The sequence below is a fragment of the Octodon degus genome, unplaced genomic scaffold, assembly GCF_000260255.1.
Source record: "Octodon degus isolate 3935 unplaced genomic scaffold, OctDeg1.0 scaffold00003, whole genome shotgun sequence".
Classification (NCBI taxonomy): domain Eukaryota; kingdom Metazoa; phylum Chordata; class Mammalia; order Rodentia; family Octodontidae; genus Octodon; species Octodon degus.
The window spans coordinates 22729737-22748934 of record NW_004524579.1 but is presented as its reverse complement, the minus strand read 5'-3'; positions in this window follow the sequence as shown (position 1 = coordinate 22748934).

Here is a 19198-nt window from a genome sequence, read left to right as displayed (position 1 = left end):
TTTCAATAGAATGGTCCCAGTTGTGATTCTTTGTTATATTTCCTGTGCAACTGGGGTTTTGTTCACAAAGTCTTTGTCTATGCCTATGTCTTCATAGGTTGTACCTATTCTGTCTTTCAGCAGATTTGGTGTTTCTGTTTTAATATTTAGATCTTTGTTCCATTTTAACTTTAGTTTGGTGCGTGGTGAGAGACATGGGTCTAGTTTTAGTTTTCAGCACCATTTATTAAATAGGTTATCTTTCTCACGGTGAAGGTTTTGGCCTCTTTATCAAAGATAAAGTGGTTGAATCTGTTTGGAGTTGTTTTTGCATCTTGTATGCTGTTTCACTGATCCTTGCATCTGTTTTTTCCACCAATACCATGGTGGGTTTTTTGGCACTGGGAATTGAACTCAAGACCTTGTACTTGCCGATCAGGCACTGTGTCACTGAGCTATATCCCTTGCCCCACCATGCTGATTTTATCATGGTATCTCTGTAGTATAATTTCAAGTCTAGGATTTTGACACTGCCTGCCTTGCCTTTGTAGACCAGAATTATCATTTATATCTTTGTCTTTCAGACTGGATTTATTTGGTTGATGTCCTTTTAGATTTACTGGTTCATTCTTCTATTTTGTTTCCAATGTTGCAGTTAAGTCCATCCTATTAAATTTAAGCATTTTAGATAATGTATTTTCCAATATATAAAATTTTCATTTGAATATTTTTTAATTGTCTGTTTCAACAGAGCTTTATTATATCCTCATCATTAGCATATATTTTTGTTATTTAACATAATAAGAATTGCCATTTAAATATAACTATCCATGATGAAAGTAATCATTATGTCCTACAAATATGCACTAATAAAAATGAAATTAAAAAATGTGCAAGCAAAATTTAAAAAAATAATTTCTCACTACTTTTATTACTTGTGTCATGTTAAGTTTGGGTGTCATCAAGGTAGCATTCTCTAGTTTCTTAGGATGCCAAATTTTGTATGGTGCACTAGATATAAAAATCATACTCTGGAGACTGGATTCTGTTGTACTCTTTAGGAGAGTTTTAGGTTTTTGCTTTAGAAGATGATGGAGTTGCTAGGATTTGAACTGTAAACTCTTCCTTTTTAGGTGTTATCTCACATTTCTCTGCTGTTCTTTTATCCTTAAGCAGGCTTCTTACAATCTATCTTGTACATGGGTGGTTGTGGATCAGGCAAAATATTTGATAAAGTTTACGCATGAAATTTGAGGCTAGATGTCTTTTAGCTCTCTTCTTTCCAGGATTATCCATTACTTTCCAGCAGTTATGATTGCTTCATACTCTGTCTCTGCTTTTTTCAGGTCAGAAAGGGTAGTGAGTTTCTTCTCCATTTTAGTCAGGACACTGTCTACAGCTTGCCTAAGTTAAACATCATAAAAACAGATGTATGTCACTCTGTTTCCTTCTTCTAAGCATTAGCTTACCTAGAGACTGCTGGCTTTTGTATACCCTCCAGACCAGAGCTTGAAATCTCCTTCCCCTGAGTTTATAGTTGTTACTTAAAGTAAGAATTTACTAAGGTGTACATGAAATGGAGCTTGTCCAGATCCTAATTATTAACTTTGGAGAAGTACTGACTGTTACTTACTAAAATCCTCATCAATTTTTCTATGAAAGTTTATGGCTCTGAGAAATTTTTCAAATAAGTTTTCAGATATGATGTAAAGATGATGGTGTCTTTGTAGGAGGAGACTTTCTTGTCAATGATTTTCAAACTGCAGCACCCAGTGTATCTATGGACAAGAGAAAGTAGTGACTATATACAAACAGGAGACACTGAGTCAGGAAAGCTAAGCCAGCCCCTGTGACTCACTGTGCCTTAAGAGACTCGAAGGAGTGGCCAAGTTGTTAGGCCATCTACTAATGTTTGGTTCTGACTTGACTAGATTTGGAGTATGGACTCTGACTTGGGAAAGGCATGAATTTGACTTGCCAGGTTGTTAGGAGGCATCTTTTGTTCACCTTTATTTACCATCAAGAGGGCATGAAATCCTAGGATGAGATTAGAAATGAGCAAATAAATGCAATTTGAATTAAGTCACTCAGTCACGCAGAGTGGGGCTGGGGGTTCAAAGGTGCTAAGACCACATAGGGGAAGATTAGAGACACTGGTCACAACTGGGCCTTGGTGTGATCCCACTTCCTCCTTTCTCTAGGCTCTATGGCAGGAGCTGGCTGTTTGGGGAAACTGGGAAGAAACTGAGTCTCAAAGATCTATGGCAGTATTTGTTACAGCTTTAGTCTTTCCTGATTTAAGAGCTTTGGGATAGTTGCAGGGTTCTATAAAATAACCCATTTTCCCCCTTTACAAAGCTATGGCTATAGATTGGGTACTCTTCAAGGGCCATTCTGGTTCCATGACTCTTTGGGGAAAGGTCACATCACCATAGCTGCCCCATTCAGAGCAGGGATCACGGGAAATGCAGGCCAAGACCAGGGAGTTCAGCAACAGGAAGGAATGCAAACAGGCCAGAGGGCATGGAGTCTTCACTCCTCTCTGTTAGCCCTTCCACAAGCTGAGCTCACCACTCCAGAAAGCCTTGGAGGGTTAAGTGACAAATTCTTCCCCTGGTGGCTGTAGCTGCTACTTGAAATACTGCCTCATGGGCTTCCTTTCCCTGTTTCAACTGCAGACAGTTGACTTCAGGAGGAGAAGCATACTGTCCTCATTTCTCTTCCTTCTTGGTGGGATGCAGATGGATTAAATCAGTGGAATAAGGGGAGAAGCAAAGGGCTCAAAAGATGGGAAAGGAACTGAAGAGAGGAGAATAATCCAAAAGGGCTGGTAAGAAGGCATGCGATCCAACTGTCTCAGTTCTGTGCTGCTGAATGAACTCAGCTCAAACATGTTCAGTTTTTCTTTACATTCCCTCTTCTTTGATTTTGAGCAAGTCTTTTCCTTCTGGTCATTCATTATTGAGTTGTTTCTCATGAGTATCTATCACCAGACATGAAACAAACAGGAAGAAGATGCCTTGGATCTATGTATTTCCTCTTGAATTCTCTACAACCAATTTCTCCCACTTCCAAAGATGTATCTATACTCTCCCACCTAAAGCCTTGTCCCCTTGGAGCACTGGCATCCAGTATTGCCCTGAAGATGTTTTTTTCTCAGCGCACAACTATTCCAACCCAAAATGTGCAGCTATGGTTTAATGAAGGCTTCACCAGCATTTGCTATTTTATTTTAGTTATGCATTTGGTATAGGGTCTCTTGATGCAGGTCAGACGCACAGTGATCCTCCTGTTTTCAGCCTCCCCAGCCCCAGGATTACATGTGGACACCACCACATCTGGTCTCAGGGGCCTGCTCAGTGTGCCCGGGGATGGGGAAAACCTGGCCTGCCATGTGGTGCTGGGGATGGAATCCTGGTCCCTGTGCTTGCCTAAGCACATGCTTAGTCTGTAGAGCCATCTCGCTGGCCTATTTTATTTTATCTTATGTTAGTGGTGCTCAGATTGAACCCAGCGCCTCACTCTTGCTAGGGAATTGTTTTGCCACTGAACTTTACTCTGAGATATGTTGCTATTGTTGTTTTAGCTTTCCTTCCCAGTCATCATGGTGCTGTGTGCCATTGCAGAGATTTTTAGAAAATAAAAAATAACAAAGGGATCAAAGGAAATGGTTCAGAAACGTATGTCCTAGTGGTGAGGCTTTGACACATTCACTTCTAGTCATTTCTTGTCATCCGTTTTTTTTTCTTTATCAGTTTGAGACTAGACAGTGTTTGCTATTTTTTTTAATACTGCTATAAAAACCCAACCCTATACTCATAAGATTTTCCTAGGACATTAAAAATTTGTGTGTAATGTTAAAAGGCTGCATGATATCCTGTCTAAAGTATGGGTCTATTTAGCTAAAATTTTGGCTTATTTGAGTTGTTTCCATTTTTAAGCTATTTTAAGTAAACCTGAATTGAGTGTACTGGTGCACAAATGCCTTAGGACAGACTACAGAACTAAGTTGAATGGATGAATTTCCCTTAATTCTGGGCAGACTCTTCCCCAGCCTCTGTTCCTTTTGCCACTGTATAAGCTTGAGGCCCATTCTTAAGTCAGTACTTATCTTCCACTTCATTAGTCCCTCCAAAGTTTGTACCAGTTGGCATTCCCACCAGCACTGATGGAAAATCAGGCTATTTTTAAGAAGTCCCTTGTGAGCTGGAAAATCCCTTCTGTTGCTTTGGTCGCAAGAAAAGTCACACATCCCCTACCCTTCCATCAGGGCCTGGCCCCTGAGCCCATTCTAGTAATAATGACTCCCTTAACTATTGCAAAAGAAGCAGCAAAGCTTTGGTTAAATGTTGATTCTATTCTGTTTTGTGTGTGCTTTCTAATCCCCATAACAACACTGGAACACAGTAACGCCCTACTCCCACCCCAATACAATAGAAGAAATGGGCTTGGAGCTCCTGAGGAACTTAACAAGGGCTCTTGGGTACTGGTCTGGGTTGCATGGCTCTGGGGGCTGCATTCCTAAAGCTGAGACAGTATTGCTGCTCAATTGCCCTGGAGAACGTGATCCTTTTAAATTAATTTGGGGCCCTCCGGGAATATAGCTTAGTGGCCCAAGTGCCTGCCTGGCAAGTGCAAGGATTCAGGTTTGATAATCCCGAGTACCACATGCTGTGCCTGTCCCCCCCAAAGCTGGGTGTTGGAGCACACCCCTGTAATCTTAGTGCTGGGGAGGCTGAGACAAGAGGATTACTACAAGTCTGAGATGCATAACAAGACCCTGTACCAAATAAGGAAATAAATCAAAAGTTAAAAAAAGGAGCAGTTGATGCTTACATTTTTTCTCTCCTCTTTAATTTCTTACACTTTTTTGACCAATTTTGCATGATTACATTTGGTAGCCTGAAAAACTAATTTGAAAACAATATGCCATATAACAACCATTGTTGAGTTTTTATCATTTTGTTAAAATGGAGTGCTAGGGTTACAGGGGTGTGCCATCATGCCCAGCTGCTGCTATTTCTTGATTTTTTTCATGATTTAGGCTTCTTTCGCATAAGCTCTAGCCTATCTTCCCAGTCTTTCATAGAATTATATTGCAACATTTACCACCTCCATAATATGGCTATGTAATTTCATCAGTATTTACTTTGTCTTTCTTGAGCTTTTTTTTTGTGTGTTCTGTGTAATTACATCTTTAGAAAAATATGCTTAGTTTTTTATGTGCTTATGGATATCTGATCTCTGTCTTCAGCTGTGTTTTTAGCCTATCGATGCCAACTGACTTGAGGATATCCTTCCAGCTCTCTGTTCTGCTCAGGATGGGGACCATTGCTTGCCTATCTGGTTTGCATGTCACTGTTGTCCAGCAGTCCCTTTTGTGTCACCATGCCTGGCCTGTGTTGTGCTAAAAATTGTATTTTTTACTGCAATATGTATTTTTATAAAATCTGACACTGTTTGGTGTTCTATACTTAAGGTCATATGCTTAGTGTTTCTGTCATGTGGTTGGAAAAAGAAGTCCTGACATCATGCAGCATAAAGGCCACTTATTTTTATGTGACCAGCTTTTGTTAGGTTTCTCTCAGTGCAGGATATTCTGGTAGATGTTGTGGGACAGAAAGATAAATAAAATTTGGTTCCCTCTCTCCAGAGGATTATAAGCTATCAAGGTAGAAAAGTGAGCATGTAAAAGGAGGTGGAGTTTGGGGGACATGGTGTGGGAAGAACCCCGGCTCTGAGCTGCTCCTACAAACTGTGGGTGGGCTGCCTTGTGGGAGATGGTCTCGCCTGCATCTGGCACTCAGTCAGGGACACTTTCCTTTAACTAAGTTTGAATATTTTTGCCTCCAATCTTATTGTTTCCCTTTGCATCTGAGCTGATTCAATTCAGTTCTGTAAACTTTGAAAATGTTTAGTTAATGTGCACTATTTTGTCTTCTTTTTGCCTGCTTCTCAGCCCTATCTCTGCTTGGGAGAATCTCCCAGCTTGTGGGAGGTGGTAGGAGGCAGGAGTCCCCTTCTCAGGGCCAGCTACTTTTCCACCCTTGGCAGCTCAGGGTGGTCTGTGCCCAAGGCTGGGGCGGCTGCAGGGTCCCTCCTGGACTGTAAACCTGGAGTCATTGATGCGTTAGACAGGGTCACATTGGGGTTTCTTATCAGGTAAGGCAGAGGTAAGACTCTGGAGAAGGCGGTCCAAGTCCAATCTAGCCATCCCTGGTAGATTGTCTCCCAGGGCAACCCCAGCAGCATTAGTTGCTGTCAGTCTCCTGGATTTCCCTCTATTTGCCGAGACTTGTTCCCCAGCCTTCCTAGCATTTCTGTCATTTGCCAACGTGTTCTTTTTCTGCCTTAGTCAGAGTTGTTTTTTTATTACTGACATTGAGAACTAGTTGTACAAAAGTTGCACTTCCCCTCCATTCCTTGTTGGTTCGTGTGTTCAGTATTGCTGCCTGCCTTCCAGGGGACTCTGCCAGCCCCTAGAATGCTCCCAGGCACCCAGGCATGACAGGTGCTCACTTCAACGTGCAGCAGCCAGCAAAGCTCTCTCTAGGGCCTGACCTGAGGCCAACATAGTTCCTCTAACTATTCTTAGAGGCAAATATGCAACTGCCTGCTTGGAAGAGACATAGAGGCTTGGAGTGCCTTGCTGAAGGATGACAGTGACTACCACTAACTGCTCCCAGAGAAGCTCTGGGTGAGTCTGGGAACTCAGTCTACATTAGGGATTTTGTAGAGTGCCTTCCCAACAGTACTCGTTCCCCTTGAAGAAGTGTATATCTCCTTTGGACATGTATCCTATTTTTTGTAATTTATCATGTACTATGGATGAATCCCATGATACTGTAGACACTCATTTTATTTCTTATTCCCCTATTCCCCATTTTCAGATCCTCAGTTTAGAATGAGAAGGCAAAGTATCCGAGTCTGGAGACCAGCTGAGGCCGAGAACTCAAGAGCACTTAGGTTCCTTCTACTCTGAATATGATTTAGGCTGCTTCCTGGCTCTGGAGATATTGGTCCCAGTGCTCATGACTGGGGCCTGGATAATTGTGCAGCCCATATGCATGGAGACAGTGATTGGTTTTAGCTGTGGGAACTGAAGTATGGTTGGAGCCATTTCCTGTGTTCTATAGACACTGGGGGAGAGAAATCCTTTCTTCCTGGGATTGCTGGGCTACTGGCCATCTTCCCTGTCACCTGGGGAGAGTCCCTGAGGAGTGCAGTCTGGAGAGATGATCAGAGAGGAGACAGATCAAGAAGCAAACTGGAGGAGAGGACAAAACTCACCCAGAATGAGATGGAGACAGACAGTCAAGGTCCTGACTGCATTAAAGCCTTTCTAGTCAGGGCCCTGCAATCTGCAATTCTGATTCTATAAGACCAGACTCCATAAAACTACCCTCTTCTTTTTGTCAGCTGATAGGAACTAGGAGTTCACCTGCATGTGAGTCGTCTGCCATGCCATGCTGGCTTGAACTTGTTGTGGTGTCTACTTAGCTTTTTCCAATTTGGAGAACATTTTCTGGGTGAAGGTATGTGTTTCATACATAAAGAGATTCATACAAAAAGAGATGTGTTGAGTTCTGCTTTCTCTCTGTCATTCCATAGCAGCAGAGCCTCCTCTCCAGCTGTGAGCCTTCTTCTTCCTTGATTCCTCTGCTGTCTCTGAGCATAAATTTAACTGGCCTGTTTTTTTTTTTTTAATAGTTTTCAGAAGTCCTGTTCAGTGTGAGCTTTTATGTGTAAACTTCTATACTCTGTTTTATCAAGTTTAAAACAGTATAAAAACAATATATGATTAGCATAAAAAGAAAAATTTAGAAATGCCAAAGGAGAAAAGTGAAATAAAATAATTCTCATATTCAAAGAAAAGTTTTGCTAATACTTTTGTATGTAGTTTCCCTTTTGTAGGATACATATGTCTTTCTCTCTGGTATTGTAAAATCTACTCTCAGAAGCAGGGGAGAAATCACTATCCCCCAAGTTGTGTTTTCATGACCTTGGCTCATTGCTTAGATACAGGCACTAAGGAACCTATATCACTTCCTCTTCCTACTGCTTCTCTCTTGTACCTTAAATGGTCAAGAGGAAGGCAAAAACCTTATTAGTCACTATGACCTCAGCAGAACTTGGCTGTGGATGCCCCTCCTCCATCCCCATCCGTCTGTTTGCTGCATCAAGGTTTCTTTCACTCTTATTTCCTCAGCCTTCTCTCCTTCCTACCCCCTCCCCTCCTCCCCACCCTTTTTGCTTTTTGCTTTCCTGGGATGAGTTGGCCTCAACCTTTTGGCTCCAGTGATCCTCCTGCTTCAGCCTGTCAAGTAGCTGGCACTATTGGTGCTTGCATCACCACTTGGGTTGGATTTATTTTATGGTGTATGCTAGGGGAGGAACATCCAGGCCTTCTGTTTAGCCATGTGTATTTGTATATGTGTTTATTTCCAGTGTGTGTATACATCTATTTTTCCAAGCAATCTTACTGAAATCCATCAGTGCAAGCTAATTAATGTTCATATATGTACCCTGTGCTGCCACTTCTCATTTTTTAAAAAATTACTTATTTGTTTGATATAGGGTCTTACTATGTAGTTTAGACTCATAGTGATCCTCCTGTCTCAGCCTCCCCAGAGCTAGGATTACAGGTATGCACCACCATGCCTGGTTTGGTTCAGCACCATGTTCCCAGGGTTCTGGGGCTGGCACAGCATGCGGTACCTGGGACCAAACTTGGATGCTTGCACTTGCTTGGCAGATGCTTAAACCACTGAGCTATCTCCCTAGCCCCTGACACGTCTCTTTCTGCTCTCTTAAGAATGTTAGTGATTTCTGTTCCTGGATTTAAATACTATTCTTTTGCATTTATTTAGTTATGTGGGCCTGAACGCCTTACTTGGTCTTCAGATTTACTGTCATTCATCTGAGGAATGGGGATAATTTGACCTAAAAGAGCTAGGTAGGAGTGCGCTTCTCAGGAAGAGGAGATAATGATCAGGAAAATTGGAAATCCCAGGAAGAATCTCTTCAGATCTATCTTGTAAGTACTTGTACAAATTTCACAAAATTCCACCCTATTCTATGCCCCAGAGCCTGAAATAAATTTTGTTAAGGATAGTTTTAGCTCTTTTTGTTTTACAATTGAAGATAAGAGAATATAGCTCCCTGCAGCTGTACTAGAGGGGTCAGTGACTGATAGCAAATCTGATGAGTGTTTGGTAAGAGGTAAAGGAACAGGGCAGGGAAGACTGGAAGAGTTGGGTGGGGATTATGCAGCGGAAAGGGTGGAGGCAGGCCATAGACCAAGTGCCTAGGCCCTGGGTGCTCTGACGCTTGTTTAGTCCGTTGCTGTTTCTTGGATACACTGTTTACTGAGACAGACGCCTTCGGGCTTGGCCAGGCCCACATTTGCTGATTCCCTGGGAACTGGCTGTATACAGTATGGAGGTCTGGGAAGCCCCTGTATTCCAAGACATCTTCCATTAGGCTGTACTCAGACAGGTGTGCAATGGACTGGGGCCTGTATGGCAACCAGCATTGAGCTGAGAGTCATCAGGAAGATGCAGGACGTGTTGGGGCCTGAGGTTCTATCCTGGGACCAGGTGGGTCTCAGAGAACAGGATCTCTGTGCCTCCTCCTTCCCCAGTTACAAGTGAGGAAGCTAGGAGACTGGGCAGAGCCAATGGGAGTCCAAAGACCCAAGGGCTATGAATGTAAATGGGCAGTTTTCCAGCCCCCATCACCTGCCTGCACAGTCAGTGAGGGCTGGCACCTACTCTAGTTTCAGAGACCCAGCAGTGTGACTCAAGTTAGCAGAAGGGTTTGGTGAGGACTGAGAACAGGCTGAGTGTAAGAACGTAAATGAGTTTGGGAGGCTAGGAGATGCTCCCTTCCTTTTCTCAGTGAGTGGGTTGAGACACAGTCTTGTGTAGTGCAGGCTGGCCTCTAACTTGTCTCAATCCTCCTGTCTCAGCCTCCCAAATGTGGAGATTATAAGCATGTGTCACCTCTCCTGGCTGACAGGAAGCTACTCATTTGTGCTGGGGATACAGATAGACCTAGGGACCCAATGTCTGTCCTGAAGTCATCACTCATTCCACTTCTGTTCATCTGCTCAGGTGATTCCTTCTGACTGGCTTTCTCACCATTCCAGAGTCTCTCTGCTTAGTTATTACTGACATTACAGGTTGGACAGTTCTTCATTGTGGGGGATTTCCATGGGTATTATAAGACTTTTGGAAATATCCTTGGCTTTTGCCCATTAGATGATACCTGGACTTCAGGTTGTGACATCCCAAAGTTTGGCTCTAGACATTGTCAAATGTCCTTGAGTAGAATGGAACCACCAGTCTGTTTTGAGTTTACTCCTTTTTCGTGACCTTTTCTTTTCTTTTCTTTTTTTTTTTTGCAGAACTGGGGTTTGTACTCAGGCCGTTGCACTTGCCAGGCAAGCGCTTATTCTACTAAGCCGTCTCCCTAGCCCTTTCATGACCTTTTCTGGGAAGCTTGCTTTAGTTGCTCATGCTCACGCTGACTGCTCATGCCTTTGATCTACTACATTCATTACTGCTACTGCTATACAATCCAAATTAAAATTCACTACTACCTTCTGTTGACCTCCATGAGAAGCAGTCTTGAAAATGTTCCCGCAGATGTAAATTTCATTTAGGCACCACAAGCTTATTATATCTCCTGAAACAAGCTAGCTTCTACTTCACCAAGGTAGTTATCAGTTTCCTCAATTGTCAAACATGTAGGGCTACACCAGAATTTTGCAACTGCATGTCACCAAAGATATGTAAGGGCTGGTAAGTCAGGTTTCTCTGTAGCAACCTTCCTTAAAATAAGATATTTTATGTTTCATATATTGGTTGTAATGACACCATGGCTAAAATATGTCCTAAAACTCACTACATTATTGAAGGCATTTCTAACACTTGATAATTACATTTCATTTGTGTTGGATGTGTCCGCTAGGTTGTTTCTTCAGTGGCTAATACTTTGGTAATCACTACAGTGCCAAGTAGCTCACTGCCAGGCTCACAGAATTCATTATTATTTTGCTCTTTGGTCCTGTTTATATTGTAAAGCCAAAGATGATATCATTCTGATGCTGGGTCTGGGCATTTAGAATCATCTGCATTGGTTAGAAGTGTTTTCCTTTGTAAACTATAGAAAACTTAGCTTGAACAAATAATGGTTTCTTTTCTCACAGAAGAACAATGCAGTTTCCAGGACTGGTGCCTCAACTGTCCAGGCTTTCTCCTTTTGTGTCTTCTCATGGTCACAAGAAGGCTGCTTGCTTCAAGGCAACAGATCTCCATTCAATTTTAGAATCACTGGCACCTCCATCTGGCTCATATTAGCAGTGCTAATGCCTTAGAGCTGGATCACTGATTTGCTAATTGCAGCTCACTGACCAGCGCTGTTTCACATGAGCACTGGAGGATGCAGGGAGTCGGGGCCAGGGAATATTGGCCCATTCTGGCCTCTACAGTAGAAAGCACTAAAGGGAAAGGAAGTGGAGGAGGGATGCTGTGCCGGCCATGCAGCAGGATCTGGCTCTGCCTCTATTCAGCAAAGGTTCCAGCACCTGTAGTGCCCTAAGGCAGGCAGCCAGGGGGCTCCAGCGGCCTTAGCTCTGGGATTCTGCTCAGGTGTTTGGCCTTGATGGCCTGAATGCATCCACTGCCTGGGGTTGTTGAGGGTGGCTCTCAGAACAGAGATGATGGTTCAATGCTCCTGGAGTGGGGGTTAATCCATGTGTGGTTTAGGTTTTGCTTTCCTTTTGGCAAAGTTTGCATTTGCAACGGGAGGCTTCCCAACAAGGAAGCAATTAAATAAGTTAGACAATGCTACTTGTTTCTGAAATACCACGGGTTTAACTAGGATTAGAAGTAACAATATGAGCGTTAACCCAAGAGATCTGTTGACCCTTACGCTGGTTGGAGCTAGAGAAGGGAACCAATAAAACTAATCTTTTTGTTCTGATCTTATCTTCCCATGCACCCCCTAAATCGTCTCCCTCAAATGAACTTTTATGTCACTTTCTGACCATTTCTCTGCTCATGTACTCTCTATTCTCAAAGTTCTGATCCATATTTTTACCCAAAGTTGTGTCAGACTTCTAGGAGGCAACACAGATCAACCTTCCCTCTGAAACAAATTAAAAAAAAAATCAATAAAAATATTTTTAAAATTTCCTTTAAAAATACCTGGTATGGTGGCAAATGCCTGTATCCTCAGCACTAAGGAAGGCTAAAGGAAGAGGATTTAAAGTTCCCATCCTGGCAATTTCACAAGACAGTCTCAAAAAAAAAAAAGAGCTGGGGGTATAGCTCACTGTAAGGGCCCTGGTTTTAATCTCCAACATTGCAAACAAAAATTCTCTAAATTATTAAAAAGCTACTAAGATAATAAGAGTCAACCCACCAAAATCCTGAAGATCCAGAGAAGTGAGGATGGCAGTGTGAACTCCTTTGCCCAGGCAATATATGTTGAGGCTGAGAAGAGCCTGAGGAATAAGCTGTTTTTGAAAAGTGTAACTGGCTAGGAACCCCAAAGGATGGAGCCTACTGCTTTCTCTTCCTGGGTAGGGGGGGCTGGAAAACTATTGGGCACTTAAAGAGGAGCAGCCCCCAAAGGGCTGCAGCATGAGTCTCAGGTAAACTACAAGTAAATGTCTTCACATAAAGCTTTAGTGTCATAGCCTTAGCTTAGTTATAGGTGTGTGTGTGGGGTGCTAGTGCTACAAACGCCTGGCACAGCAAATGAGAATCCTATCTGGAAGATGCCATCCTAGGTCTTAAATTGTTTCTGAAGATATTTTTTCAAATGTAGTCTCATTTTTAGTCTAACTTACAATCAACAAGTAAGCAAACAAATGAGGAACAAGGACAACATAAATAGAACAAGAGGTAACAAAAGCATTTATAGTTGTGATGCCCAGTCATCACGTAATTCCTGTCTCTGCCACACTTGTCTACCTAATTTTGTCACCCCTGACTACACTGCCCACAAAACTTCTAGGGCTTTGATGGACCAACTCACTCAAGATTGGATTCACTGTGTTCTGTTCTATATTGGGGTCACTTGGATAAGTTTTATTTTTCCTAATAAAGCTTCTGGAAGACAAAGGATCATATCCTTAAAAATGTCTGTATCTTCTACATGTGTAACACAATGCCTTGTGCAGAGATATCAATAATTTTAACAGAAATAAGTAACCACAGAAGGCAATTTAATGAGTCATTTCTCAGTTATTAAAATGATTAAAACAGTATCTACTCTAGTTTAAGTCCCAATGTTGCTGAGAGGCTCAACTGGGTGAACAGATACATGCTCAGAACCTGGTTCTTGTAATACATGATAAACAATCACCCAAAGAAGTGTTGATGGATCAGCAATCACTGGGAATTTATAAAATGAAGAACACACTGTGTCAGTAAGAGATTATTAAAAAGACTCAAATCATTATCTGAGCCCTTAGGGAGCACTCACCCATGCAATGATATACTAAGGACACGCTATGCAGGTCCCACTGTGTGCAGAGATCAAGCCTTTCTGCCCTCAACATAGTGGGGGCGGCTGATAAAAATGATTAAGTGGCTATAACAGAGATAATTTTTAGGTGCAACAAGAGCAGAGAAGAAGATATCTAAGTATCAGGAAGCCTTTCTGGGAGAAATAGCCACTAAAATAAATCTCAAAAAACAAAAAGGAGATGGTCAGATAATGGAAGACCCCCCCCAGTCCCGCGCCAAAAAAATCATCGTATTAGAGCAAGTTCCCTAATGAATTTTTTTTTCTTTTAGCAGTTTTATGTAAATGAAGAGGCCTGCTGATTTAAGAGCTTGGATAGTTACTGTCAGCAGGTTAGTGAGGGTCTGGAACAGCCTTATGAGCTCCACTAACAAGTAAGAGGCTCTCCTTGCTGATCTACTCCCTAGGGTCTATGTAGTCCATCAGGTCTTAAACTTGAGTACCAACGTGAATCACGTGGAGAGCTTCTCAGAAGGCAGACCGCTGAGTTTCTGATTCAGTTGGTCTAAGGCTAGCCCTACACTCTGCATTTCTAGTTCCTAACCAGTTCTGGAAACCACGGCTCTAGTCTGACCTTTCTTTCTTTCAGATGAGCTACTGAGACACAGGAAGTGTATTACTAAGCAAGGTCAAGACAACTAAGCAGCAGGACAAACTCGCCCAGCAAGGGATCTGCCACGCCTTCAAAGCCGACCACAAAAAATAGCCTTCTCTTCCTTTCCCTCAAGAATGCCAACATCTCCGTGTTAAACTTTCAACAACCTATAAGGGAAAAAAGTGGTTGCGCCAGTTTATATTACAATTCACTTTTAAACAAGGTCCTTAAAGAAGGTAATGTTTTAACCCAAAGCAGTTGAAGGGTGGATTTTCAGAAAGGAACCGAGCGGGCGGGTCCCCACTTGCCCGTAAGAAAGACCCACTCTGCCCATAAACCCGGCTTTGCAACGTTGCCCAGCTCCAGCCCGAAAACCTGGACCGAAGCCCCGCCAGGATGGCGCGACTTCTGCTCGGAAGCTGCCCCCGTGGCCTCCCCAGAGCGGTCCTGCCCTGCACCACTGCCAGGTCTAACCCTGGCCGCGAGCACCCAGGCAAGTGTCAGCCACCGCCTCAACGGCGACTTTCCTGAGGGGGCTGCTGCAGGGAGACTTTGTGGGACCGGAAACGTGACGTCTTTCGGCGGCCCAGTGTTCCGTCCTTCTTCTTCCCTCACTTCCGCCCATTCTGGAACGTCATCGAAAATCTTCCTGTCTGCCGTCAGCTTAATAGTTCCGTCTGCCCGAAGGTTTTCAAGTAGGATGTGGGTGGAAGTGAGGAGGTCTTCCAGCTTCTTGAAAAATGAAACCTGCCCGAGGGATTTCTTATGTTTACTGAGTTAAGTCTTATACCACATGTCTTGTGTTTGTCTTGATTTCTCCAATAGCGACCAATATCACTAGTTATATTAAAAGATAACAATACCATGCCCCCAATTTATTCAGCAAATACTAATCTGAGCCTTCCATCCCCTATTTTTAAAATTAACTTATTTATATTTTTTTAATTGCTGGTGAGCCTTCCATCTATATGTTCCTCATTAGGAAAGGGGGACCATTTAAACAGTCATCATTCTCTCTGCCCTCCCAGGAAATTAATGTAGAGGAAAGACAAACACCACAAGCGGAGATCACAACTATTCTATTCCTTTACTTTGGAGGAGTCTCCAGGAATGATAGCTACTGGGCACATGTTGCCATCGGTGAATTTCTGAAGAAAGTCACTGCAGTGGCCACTGGAGGCTTCAGAAAGGAGACAGGTAGCTTGAAGGGTGTACTTAGGAGGGCTAGGCAACCTTAGCTGGGAAGACAGGTGGAGAACACCCTTTCTATATTGGATATGGAGTGGGAAAGACTCGAGATGATGAATATCCCAATTAAGGTGGATGAAAGGGAGGCTGGGGCAGAGGTGGGAAGTGTATCCACGTGTGAAGCCTCCTCTCCAGCAGATAACGGTTCTCTCCATGACCGCTGGCCGTGGTAATGCCACAGGATATGACCTCTTTCTTATTGGACCTCATCTGAGCTCTAAAACAAAGACAGTAATACAATCCCGAGACCTTGGCTTTTTTGCTTCCCTCAGAGCCACTGGGAAATAGAAAACTATCCAGGAAGACATGAGCAAGTCTGAACAGGGAAAAGAAAGCTGTCTGTTTTTTTTTTTTTTTTTTAAGGCAGCTCATAATAGGAAAGTGATGTTTGTCTTCTAGTGATCTTTCTGATTAAGAATACATGCTTAAACATGGCTGGAAGAAATCTCAGTTCATAATCAGAGCAGGGTTAGGAGCATGGCATCTTGTGAGCTGAACAGAAGGGAGAGCACTCCCACAGAAGGATTGATGTTTATGAGTGGCTCTAAATACCTCACACTAATGTTTTATTTGTCACAACAGCCTTTTCTTCTTTGAAAAGATAATGAAGTTAGTACCATTGCTTCAAAGGAGGACTGTCATATTTTAAAATTTAGACTCTAAGGTGGACGTGGTGGCACGTGAATACAATCCCAGCACTCAGGAGGCTGAGGCAGGAGCATGACCGTGAGTATGAGGCCAGTCTGAGCTACACTCAAGGTCAGTTTGAACTATATAGTGAGACCCAGACTAAAAAAAAAAAAATAGAATTTAGGCAGTGTTTTTCTGCCTCAGTGTCCTAGAATGCTGAGATTATAGGCATATATTGCCATGCCTGGCTTGGGAAAATTAGTGATTTAAGAAGAGCTTTCTCAAAATGAGGAATAAGAAAAGGGCTGGGAGTATAGCTCAGTGCAAAGACGCTGGGTTCAGTTTCCAGTACTGTCAGAAAAATAGTAAATATTAATGAAGATTTACTGTTGGAGGAGGGAAAGTAGTGGGAGTAGGCATCTAATCAAATGTGGCATAAATTGATGGATGGCTTTCTTCTGATTTGTGTGGCAAATTGGACAGAATATAGAGAAGAGACACCAGGGATACAACAGGGTATCAGGTTCTCTCCTCCAAGTCTTCTCTCCAGTGCTGTATAATTTCTGTCTTGCTCCATTTCACTTTGGAGATTTTTTTTTGACTACTAAATTCTTTCTTTTAAATGAAACAGACCTTACTGGGAAGAGGGAGAATATAACTGGAGGGTAATGAAGGAGGAGATAAAAAAGATTGTGTGGCCTGGGGTATCTTGAGGAGGAAATCTGAGAAAGGGTCTGAAGGAAAACACTTGAGTGTGGCAGAGGACCTACGAAGGCTCTGGGGAGGGGCATCAACAAGGAAGACGGAGGGCACTATTTGCAAAGTTTGTTTAATCTGTGGCCATGATAGTTGTATAAAAGTGTTAAGCTCCAGATTTCAGGAGGAGGCTGTTTCAGGACTAGCGGTGCTATTCTTGCTTTCTGATGTAGCCTGAAAAACTTTTAAAAAACTCATAAAGTGAATTACAGAAACATTTTATTATATCTAATGATTTTGTGGGTTCTGTGTGGAGTTTATGGAGATCATGGCATGGTCTTTCCTGCCATTTGAAGAGGAGGGAGTTGAAGCTGTCAACCGGTAAACATCTGTTGAGAACCTACTTCACGTAGTGACTGAGACAACCAGCTCTGGAATCAGAATGTGTTGTCACTTTCCTCCTATGTGGCCCTGAAAGAGTCACTTAGACTCTGTAAGTGTCAGTTTTCACATCTGTAAAGAATGGGAAGACTTCCATCTGGGTTTTTATGAGGTTTAAGTGAGATCATATGTAGGTATGCTCATTAAATCTACTTTGGCAGCTGGGTGTGGTAGCATATTCCTGTAATGCTGGTGTCTTAGTTACTTTTCTTGTTGCTAAGATAAAATATTCAACATCCACAGATTGAGGGAGGAAAGGTTTATGTTGTGCACAGTTTGTAGTGGTTTCAGTCCATAATTGGCTGGGTCTAAGTCAGAGTGGCACGTGGCAAGAGGACACAACGATTCATGGTGGCAGTAAACAGTAAAAGCAACAAGCAGGTGACAAGACTTTCTGTACCTTTATTGTATGTTGGCTACCCACCGTCAGGTGGGTATAGTACTCACAGCCTTAATCCTAAGTATTGCACCACCAATCAGTGACACTGTAGATTCAGTCACCTCCAAAAAAGCTCCATGTGAGGATTTATGGGGACATCTAGACACAAACACATTTGGCTACTTGAGAGGCTGAGGCAAAAGAATTGCAAGTTCAAACCCAGAGTGGGAAATTTAGCAAGATACTTTCTCATAAGGAAAAAAAAAAGGTCTGAGGATGTAGTATATAGTACTTTCTAGATTCAATTTTCAGAACTGATATAGGGAAATGAAACTACCAACCTGAAAGGTACCTGGGATGAGTTTGTGTTCTTTAAAACTGAAGAATGAATTTTAGGAACAAAGAGAGGTTAAAAACAGAATATATTTGTTGGGGGAAAGAAAGCTTCTGTCTGAGAGAGGGACCAAAGGTGGACTCAAGTGGGTTGCCCCAGAACCTGCCATTTCTAGGGATTTTTATAGAGCAAAACCATGAGGTGATACGGGTTTAACATGGAAAACACAGGAACCTGCACATGAGCTGGGACAAAACTATGGTCAACCAAGGAGGTTACAAGCACCATTGCTCAGGTAAAATTGATTAAATTTAGGACTAAATGGGGAAGAGAGTCAGGTAGCAAGTGGGCATGAATATAGAACAAGAGTTTATCCAGTAGCCGGTAGTGGTTGGATTAGTGACACTTCCTGGCTTCCTCAAGGTGATGATCAATCCCGGATACTTATCTTTAGAGAGGAGCACTTGTTCGATCTTTTATCTTTAGGTCTGGTCCATAGCAGGAGCATCCGTCTCTCTCACAGTTGCAAGGTATCTTGTCTTCCATGGTATTTCCTTCAAGGTAGCAGTTGGCTTAGTAACTCTTCATGGCTTCCTCAAGGTGATGATCAAGCCCAGATGTTTATCTTTAGGGAGGGAAGCATTTGTTAAATCTTTGGTCCTTAGGTCTGGCCCACAGTAGGAACATCCATCTCTCTTACAATTGCAAGGTATGTTGTCTTCCATGCTGTCTCTTTCGAGGGCCTAGTCCTGTTTGACTGCCTATAATATTACTATCTAGCTCAACTGCCTACAACAGGATCAGGAAAAAACCCTCTAAGTTAGTGTTTCTATTGTGTTTTATTCTTTGGGAATAAGATGCAGTTTTTATTCTTGAGCAGCTAGTGAGATAAATCCTACACCATGAGTGGACAGTACAGCAATGCATAGTAGCTGTGACAAACGTCCTAATGTAGAAGCTTAGTGGAAGGGACATGGCTGTGATCACTGAAGACTTCATGGTAGATGAACATGTTTCAGAGAAATGAGTAGGCGGACATTCCAGGATTCATGGAAAGTAGAGATTAGAGGAGAAACTGAGGGGATATAGTAGGAGCATCCAGTGAAGTTCATATGGGGTTAGTTGAGCCTGGAAGCCAATAGGACTGACTATAAGTTCAGTAACTTTATTTTAAGCCCTTTTTTCTAGTTTCTCTTCGTATTTTTCCACTGAAGTCTAAACAGGAGCTGGATGGAGTACAAAGTATTAACTGCAAGGAAGACATTTCATTAAAGTTTCATGTTTTATTTCAGAAATTCATGTGATTTTTGTTTTGCTCAATAATGTCTCCATGTTTACTTTAGTATAAAATATATCT